Source organism: Canis lupus, chromosome 29, assembly GCF_048164855.1.
Source record: "Canis lupus baileyi chromosome 29, mCanLup2.hap1, whole genome shotgun sequence".
Lineage (NCBI taxonomy): Eukaryota > Metazoa > Chordata > Mammalia > Carnivora > Canidae > Canis > Canis lupus.
Genome location: NC_132866.1, coordinates 37,973,253 through 37,982,771, shown reverse-complemented (window position 1 = coordinate 37,982,771; position 9,519 = coordinate 37,973,253). Strand labels below are relative to the sequence as shown.

The window sequence follows — 9,519 nt, the reverse complement described above, 5'->3', positions numbered from 1 at the left end:
GTAAGATTAGATCCAGGCCATCCAGAAATGAGATGGTGCTTTTGCAAAAAATCTTTTGCATGGAAATAAAATAGGTAGGAATTATTGAAAGAATAACGTAATGTAATAGACTTGTGGGGTGTAGAAATATTGAGGTGTCTAAAGCCCAGGAGGAAACATCTAACCAGCATCCCTTGCTGTCACCTACCCCCAAGTCTGGAACATCTAGAAAGAACACCAAAATTGCAAGCAACTGTGATCCTCTAGACTCCTCTTAGTGCATTGTTGATTCAAAAGTACCTACTGGCCTCACCTGACCATTTAAAAAGCAATTCTCAGTCCCTTGTCAGTGACTCAGTGAGGATATTGTGAGATGGAGTGTTTCTTTCTGAAGTCAGGGCAAGTTATCAAAGAAGTCCAGTGGTAAGTCATAAATTGCAAAGAGACAGTGCATTTATTTGCTGGACAAATTTCCTAAATAAAGATACCAACTAACCCTAAAGGGTTTCCACAGATGTTTCAGAAAGGTTGCAGATGTGGCTGTGGGGCTCTTCCACCTGGAGCTGCTTCTAAGAGTCTTCCACCTATGAGCCAACATGATAGGAAGATTACTGTATAGTAGTCCCTCCTTATCTATGGGGGATACATTCCAAGACTCCCCAGAGAATGCCTAAAACCATGGATCGCACAAAACGCTCTCTGGCTCAACACATTGCCATCAATAGGAACACATCTGTTTGTCTTCCACTCACAGATTTAATGCCTTTTCCACCTTAACTGAGTACTTATCACATGCTGTGGCCAAAACCTTTACAGTTTGAGGTTCAACAGCAAAACCAGCACAAGTTTCTTTTTCCTTCATCACAGTTTCACAGATAGAGGATTCATTCTTACCATAGATCTTAGCAATCCTAGCATATGATTTTTTTCTTTCCTTATTAAGTCAAGAACTTTCACCTTTTCACTTAAAGAAACCACTTTAAAGCTTCTCTTTGACATATTTGAATTGCCAGCATCACTACTCACACTTTGGGGACATTATTGAGTAAAATAAGAGTTACTTGAACACAAGCACTGTGATACAGTGACATTCAATCTGATAACCAAGATGTCTACTAAAGCGACTGACTAACAGGTACGTAGCACATACAGTGTGGGTATGCCAAACAGATGATTCATGTTCCAGGCAAAATGGAGCCTGACAACACAAGATTTCATCATGCTCCTCAGATTGGCGCACAATTTAAAATTTATGAATTGTCTGTTTCTGGAATTTCCATTTAATATTTCAGATCACAGTTGACAACAGAGAACTAAAACCATATAAAGCAAAACCATAGAAAAGAGAGAACTATTGTAATTCTTTTTTTAAAGTAAAGCAAACACATTAAAATAAGTTCTTACATAATTCATAATAAAACATAATTGGTGAAACAGAAATTCATGCAGACATGTAATTTAAGTAGGAAATTCAGCAAGTAATGAGTTTAATTTTTGTCCCAACTAAATTTTTGTCTTATTTTCAAATAGTGCTCTGTTTCCTTAGTGATTTCCAAAATGCTATCTCAGTTAGCTAAGTGTCTTTTAGTACAGTACCATTTTAATGTTGTATGCCCTATTTTTTAAATTTTTTTGAAGTGAAGCTGTCAATACATGTATTGCTAAATGAACTGTATGTTTAAGAATAACATATCAATAACTAGGGTGACTTGATTAATTGGAGGAGGAACATATAGTATTGCTATATTTATGACTGTCAATGTTTGAATAACTGACACTTAATGCTTTAAGTTACTAGGTTAGATTGATTCTTTTTACAAGAAGATCAAAATATACAGCTCATCCTTTTCCAAAGTGAATCTTCTATGTAGGCCTTTTATAATATTTAATTTCCCCTCAATGTTACAGTAGAAAAGTTGTTCTAAATTCAATACAGAACATTATATACTGTTTTACTACCTGAAGGAAGATCAGGATAGTGTGACATTTTTGTAAATATTTTCTGAAGGCACAGAATGATATGATATGAGTAAATCATTACTTATGGTACATAGTAATTAAAAATATGTATTTGCATCATTTAGGATTAGGTTTTTCCACAAGTAACAGAAGATACAAGATTGCTGGCTTATGTGTCTGCAGTAGCAATGTAAGAGAATCAGCCTATGGCTGTTATGGAAGCTCACAGTGTCCCCAGAATCCCAGCCCCATCGGTAGTGCTGATATATCATCCTTAGCATGAGATTTCTGTATCTTACAGGGTGGCTGCTATATTTCCAAGCACTGTGTCCATAGACCAGGATGGAAGAAGGATGATAGATGTTGAGATGAAGGACAGAGGGCCAAAGGCATGGGCCAGTCCTATCTGATCATAAGAAAAATTTTTTTTTTGCTTTAAGCTCTACTTAGTGACTTCTGTATCTATTCAAAAAGCAAGGATTGGGTCATATGTCTGCCCATAGCCATTAGGGCATCTATAGAGTTGATGACTTTTCAGTAGGCGTTGACATACCAAAGTTCTAGTAGTAAGAAAGCAGAGGAAAATGGGTATTGAGTAAGCAATTGGCTGTTTCAGCTACAATGTCATTTTTATTGTTTCTACAGTAGAACCTTTGATTGCTGGTCCAAGTTGCTAATGTTCTGGATTTCTTCTACTTCAGGTACACAGAAGGATACTTCTGTGCTCCCTTGAAGTTAGGCACAGCCATAAGTCTACTTACAGCTAATGAAGGTGAGCAGAAGTGACAGTGGAGTGCCCAGGCTAAAGGACCAAGCTGCCGTACTGCCTGGCACCCTATCTTTCCCGCAGTTGCAACCATGAAGATCAGGGTCGAGAAGAAGCCAGGTCTTGGAGTGGTGACCATGAGCAGAGCAATCTTACAATCTGCACTAGATATGGCACTTGAGCTACATATAAACTTCTGTTCTTTGAAACCACTAGGATTTGGGTTGGTTTGTTACCAATGGAACATACTGATGGCAATGTCTCCAGGCTCTCAATTATACATGTTCTGTTTGTTTAATAAATAGGTGGGGATACATCAAAATATAGTATACATTTACCAAGACAGAAGTATTTTTTTTAAATATAAAGGGTTAAAAATTAAATACCATTATTTTACAGTTTACTTCCTAAGACGATAGTGATCTGGATGAGGGATTATCTGTAGGTATATCAAGAGGAGTATACACATTTTGAAGAGTTAAATTGTCTCTTTGAAGAGAATGTAGAAGGAAATGACCCCCATAAGGGAAGGTCCCTATGATGAGGGGCAGTTATTCAATATGGAGAGGTGGTCTCTCTTCCATCCTAACAAAATCCTTAACAAAAGTGATTTTTTTTACTGTATATATTTTTTAAAGATTTTATTTATTTATTCATGATAGTCACACAGAGAGAGACAGAGAGGCAGAGACACAGGCAGAGGGAGAAGCAGGCTCCATGCTGGAAGCCCGATGTGGGATTCGATCCCGGGTCTCCAGGATCGCGCCCCGGGCCAAAGGCAGGCGCCAAACCGCTGCGCCACCCAGGGATCCTTTACTGTATATTTTGAAATAATTTCAGACACAGAACAATGTTGCAATAGAGTACAAAGAATTCCCCTCAACCTCATTCATGCCATACTCCGCTGCTCTGCCTCCTGATGATCTGGAAACTTCTCTGCCTTCCTGGCAAGTTGGTCCTCCTCAACTTAAACGTGGAAGTTGGAGTTCCTCAAGGCTGCCCCGAGCCTCTCTTCTCCATCTACACCCTTTCCTCAGATGAACTTGTATGCCACCAAGACTGGTTACCACATGCCAGGGGATTTGACAGGCCACTCCTCTGATCTCTACATTTTAGTCTGTGTATTCTCTTTGATATATCTAGTAATATTCAATTATCTCCATGATATTTTCTCTTAAATGTCTTGAATGTGGTTCCAGACTAAAATCCCGAGCAGAACTTATTTTTTCCACCCTACCGACACCTGGTCTTCTCATTTTCTGGCATCCTACAATCCATCAAGTAGTGCAAACCAGAAATCATATAGCCCTATTTGACACCTCTAACATTCATCTTTCTGATCCTGTGTCAAATATCCCTTCCCTCAGGGAGCCTTCCTTACCCTTCCTAACAGACAAATCTCCTAGAACTGTCCACTCACCTTCACTACACTTATCAGTTATGATTTTATAATTAATTATTTGTTTGGCCACTTAATTAGCATGTCATCTAGACCATGAGCTCGTTTGAGGGAAGGACTTTTCTATGTGCTATCTCCACCTCCTAACTCACTGTCTCAAATGGTCAGTGCTCAGGAGGTATCTTTTGAATGAATATGTGAATAAGCATCTTTCCAATATGTGATTTTGCTCCTGAAAGTTCTGGGTTCCCTTCTTCTCCTTGGTGGATCACTTAAGGGAGAGGAGATCAATTCATGTCCCCCTTGGGGACTCACCTCTAAGTATTCTCAAGAGATTTCATAAGGTCAGACAGACTCAATTTCTCTAGCTCAAGACAAAACTTTTCCTTGCATTACCAATATTCTAGAAATAAAAGTCCTCGGATTTGGTAAATGACAGAGAGAACTCATTCTTGTTCAAGCTAACAGTGTGTATAGCAGAGTATGCACACACTTGGAGGGAGAACATCCCAGGAAGATGGCACAGCAGATGCAAAGTCCCTTAGGCAGGAACTCACCTGGTGTATTAAAGAATGGGCCCACAATGGAAGGTCAGCACCATGACGCATATGCTTAGTCTGTCATGTCACCACTGGATCCCCACAGCCCAGCCCAGCACCAGCATGCCTAGAAGCACAATAAAGCCTTGTTGTTGATGTTGAATATCAAGCACTCAATATGGTCTCTATAATAATTGGCATGACAGATTTAGGGACTGAGTCATCTGTCTGTGACAATTATTGATCCCCTCATGCATGTAGGAAACAGTCCAATGCTTGGTTGGGAGGAGGGGCCACTGAACTCTGACTTGTTCCAAATGTCCTGGGGGAAATGACCTCTGCTCCCCCAGCATTCCACCTGGATCCCAGCTCCAGAGGGTTTGACTAATTAGCATCTGGCAAGTTGTCTGAAAAGAGCTGCAGGGCAGCAGTGAGGTAATGGCCAGGCACATGCCCCACCTCCCATTCCACTGCTGAGAAATCCTCTGTTTAATTAGGATGCCAGAGGATTACTTTTTTATTTTTTTAATTCCCTTGTAGGTTCTGGCCCCAATCATGCTCCTGGAAAGGTTTGTACTCTCCTTCCTGCTCCCACTGCCTCAACAACAGCAGTGCTCCAATTAAAGTTACTGTTCCCTGAAGAGGAGCCTATGTCTTCTCCAGGCCCACAGGCTCCTCCCCCTGCCCACAGCCCCTCCCACACTTTGGTGACCTGACAACTTGCACTTGGGTTCTGTTGTGTACCAGGAGTAGTGATGTTTAGCATGGGCTGTTTTCTCTACTCAGTAATTTTCAGGTAGTTCTAATGGCCTTTTTTATCACCTCACTGGTTCCTGGACTCTAGAAGTAAAAGGCAATTTAGATTCTTCAAATGGTTGATGTGGTTCAAACATTTATATTCCTGGGAATAACTGACTCTATCAATTATGAATAAAAAGCTTATGCTCATAGAACTGTACAACCCAAAGAGTGAACCCTATTAAAAACCATGGACTGTAATCTATCATAATTTTTTTCAATCTATAATAATTTATCAATATTGGTTCATCAGTTGTAACAAATGTACCACACTAATGCAGATATATGAGAACTCTACCATAGTATTTGCTCAATATTTTACAAAACTAAAACTGTTCTAGGGGCACCTGTGGCTCAGTGGGTTAAGCATCTGACTCCAGGCTCAGGTCATGAACTCGGGGTCCTGGGATCAAGCCTCATGTCAGGCTCTGTGCTTAGCACAGAGTCTGCTTGTCCTGCTCCCTCTGTCCTGCTCCTTTTGCTCCTCACTCTGCTCATGCACTCTCTCTCTTTCACTCTCTCTCTCTCTCTCTCAAATAAAATCTTTAAAAAATAATAAAAAATAAAAATAAAACTCTTCTTAAAAAAATAGTCTGTTAATTCATAAAACTATAATATGGGTGGTGGTAGTAGATAAGGGCAGAGATAAAACAAGATTAGCCAAGAGTTGGTCATTTATGAAGCTAGGTAATGAGGCCACAGATGGAGGTTCATTATATTATTCTATGTCTACAATAAAAGTTTTGTTAATCTTATGCTATTTCTATTATGTGTCTTTTCTTATTATAAAAACAATTCATGCATATTGTACACACTTGGAAGATATTGTAAAGTACCTGTAATAGAGTCATTCAAAATACGAATGGAGTCACTATAACATTTTGCCATGGACATATACACAAATAACAAGACTGGGATCATACTGAATAAGAACTTTTAGATCCTATCCTTTTTTAAAAACTTAATATTATACCATGAACAACTTCCCATGTCTTAAAATAGCTCCAAAATCATGCTTTTTACATAGTTGCAATATGACTTCATGGTGTGACTATATTATAAAGTCTAGAAATTAAATACCCACCTAAACGGCCCTCATCCCATCTGGTTAAGATTGTCAGAGGTGTGAGATCTGCAGTGCACACCAAGTCCTGCAACTGAGCAGCCTGACAGCAGCGAAAAAGCCATTTGGTCTCAGTCCCCAGCTGGTGGTGAATTTCTCACACTTCAGGTTGTAAATGCATCTCTATGCTATTTAACACAGTGGAAGAGTCTCTTTCTTTATTCAGAATGTACATGATCTCAGGTGGATGTGCTATTTATAAAACAAAAGAGGAGCAGGATTTGAGGGTTCAAAGCCCTGGCATGTGTGCTATTGCTCTCCCTGGCCCCATGAGCCAGCACTCTCTGGGGATGTCCAAGAATAAAGGCAATTCCTACAATGAAACACTCTGACCCCCTCCTCCTGCTCAAGAAAGCACATCAGAGGGCAAATGAGTCAGAATGGTGTTATGACAATAAAATTAAAATTCACTTAGTAACTGTAGCAAATCCTCAAAATCAACCTTGTTCCTGACTGTGACCCTGAACCACCTAAGGGGGAGCCCAATGGCTCTAGATGGCCCTGCCAGATCACAGCTGGGCCTAGTGATAGGTCTCAGTTAACCATCCACCTCTTGGCTTAGAGAATCAAAGTTGGAGCAGGGTTGCAATGGGACCAAACAGCCATGTAGATAGAATGTACACTGGCCGAAGGATGTTATGTTTGACTACAGATCACACAATTAATGAGACTTCTAGATCAGATCTGGAAGAAGCAGGCTTTTCCTGTAGGAGCCAGTTCTCCCTGAGGCTGAGCAGATACAGGCGCCAGCCCACCCAACTTTGCCAAAGGTATTTTCCTCCACAAAGCTGGGGAGAAAAAAGGGCTTAAAACTTTAAATATGAGGAAATGTGTTTTCTAAAATCCAAGTCTCCTGCCAGTATATCAGGACCTTTATCTTGGGGAATTTATCTAATCAGATAATTCTAATCTGCAACGTGATGCAAAGACTGAGAAGTCATATTAGTGCTTTCCTAAGGGCTTGGCACTGTCAGAAAACCCTACTGGACCCATGAGACCAGGGAAGCCTCAGTTTTCACTTCAGTTCTCCTGGGTCTGGACCCTGGGAACTCTTCCAGGTCAACTCATCCAAGGAAAGATGAATCTATCAATTGAATTCCTGAGAATCATTGGCTTTTGAGGTGCCTAGCCCAAATTGAGAATTGGCCCCATGTGAAGAGTTCATGGATATCCCTAAGCACCATGGAACTGAGCAGTGGATGAGTCAGCCAGACACTCAAGTTGCCATCCGTGCAGAGGGGCTGAAGGGAGGCTTGCTCCAAAGGACAAGCATTTGTCCAGCTTTGGAGAGAAGAGAAAATGCTTTTACCAGGAGACATAGCAACTCCTGGCCCAGAGAAAACAGAGGGAGAAGTCAATGGGAAAAGCACTCATGCAATACAGGGAGCTCTGGCCGTGGACATGACATGAAGACAGAGCATTCCTCAGGGTCTCGCTTTCTCAGTCAGCACCCTGCCCCTCCTTGACATGCAGGAAAAGAGCATCCCACCCACAGCCATCTCTCCACACGTTTAAGAAACAAGCTTCGTCTTTAAGACTGCAATTTGGGCAGGTCTGCTTCATTCCTTAGGATCCCAGATCTTCTTGGCACTGAGGACCATGGGAGTAATCCCAGCTCCAGCCAGCATTTCCTTGAGCCTGATGGGGAGCAAGGAGAGCAAAAAGACTCAAAATTGTTACCCTGCCCCAAAAGGAAATCAGTGGAAAACTTAAAAGTGATAGAGACAGAGGTTAAGGGAAACATGATACCTGTATTCTGGCTACACACGCTCCACAGAGCAGCTTCCCAAGACCCATCTGCCCTTTACTTCAGGCTGGGTAACACGATGACATTTCCACATCCCCCATGCCTGGGGCTGTGCAAGCTGGAGATTCTAGAATTCAGAGTGTTTGTCACATTCAGGCCCGAACGTGATTCCAGAGGATATTGTAACACTGGCCAGACCAGTGAGAAAAACATCAGTATTCTGAGGAAGTTCTTTAAAGGAAGGGTTCTCTGAGAAAGCCAGGATAAGACTAGGAGGAGATAGCCCAGAGGACCACAGCAAAAACACTATAAAATATATAATATAGGGAGAAAATAATTTAGAAGATACAAAGAAAGTAAAACAGGTAAACTCAGGAATTAAAGGTAAACAGGCACAATGTTAGACAACTTAGAGAAAATGGCATTTTAAAAAATCACAAGGACAAAAGATTAAGCTCTGATGATGACATATAAGTAAAATTTAAGAGCAAAATAAGGTAAAAGAATTAGAATAAATGAAAGAGCAGTTTAAAACTAACAAACCAAATAGGTGAATGAAATTTTCATTCAAATGGAAATGAAAAAATATTTTTAAAATCTCCACAATAGCATCTAGTGGAACAAATTGTGATGGATTATATGGTACACTATAAAGATACCTCTGACCATTATATTTTAGAAAAACAAGCAATGAGGGCACCGACTGAGGGTAGCTCAGTCAGTTAAGCATCTGCTTTCTGCTCACGTCATGATCCCAGGGTCCTGGGATCCAGCCCCAAGTCAGATTCTCTGCTCCTTGGGGAACCTGCTTCACCCTCTCCATCTGCCTGAGGCTCCCCCTGCTTGTGCGCTCTCTCTCTCTCTCTCTCTCTCTGTCAAGCAAATAAGTAAAATCTTTAGAAAAACAAGCAATGATGCATAGTATGCTTCTAGCATACTACACGATAAAATTAAACATAGTACAATCTCAAATACACATATATATGTAAATACATAAGATGATATATTTACAGAAAAATTTATGCATACATGCACATGTGCATGCTTAGATGAAAATGTGGAAGGAAATACATCAAAATGCCACCAATGGTTAGCTCTGTGGGCTCATTAGTAATTTAAATCAGTTGTACTTTTTTGAACTTCTTACAATGAATCAATATTCCTTTTATTGACAGAAAAAAAATGTTTTCCAAAAAATAAAAATAAATC

At 40.4% G+C, this 9,519-nt stretch overlaps 1 long non-coding RNA gene across 3 annotated transcripts; it reads right to left on the bottom strand.

The window, feature by feature from the left end:
- Positions 1–427: 427 nt before the first annotated feature.
- On the bottom strand, positions 428–8,422 carry LOC140620609 (uncharacterized). Of its 3 annotated transcripts, none has more exons than XR_012020350.1 (5): positions 8,313–8,422; positions 8,053–8,201; positions 6,525–6,755; positions 5,387–5,482; positions 4,661–4,769 (listed from the first exon to the last, which is right to left on the bottom strand). It is a non-coding gene; the product is annotated as an uncharacterized lncRNA (long non-coding RNA). The 3 variants fall into 3 exon arrangements; XR_012020351.1 differs by having other exon boundaries at positions 8,057–8,201; XR_012020352.1 differs by lacking the exons at positions 4,661–4,769; positions 5,387–5,482 and adding an exon at positions 428–563.
- Between the last annotated feature and the right edge of the window lie 1,097 nt (positions 8,423–9,519).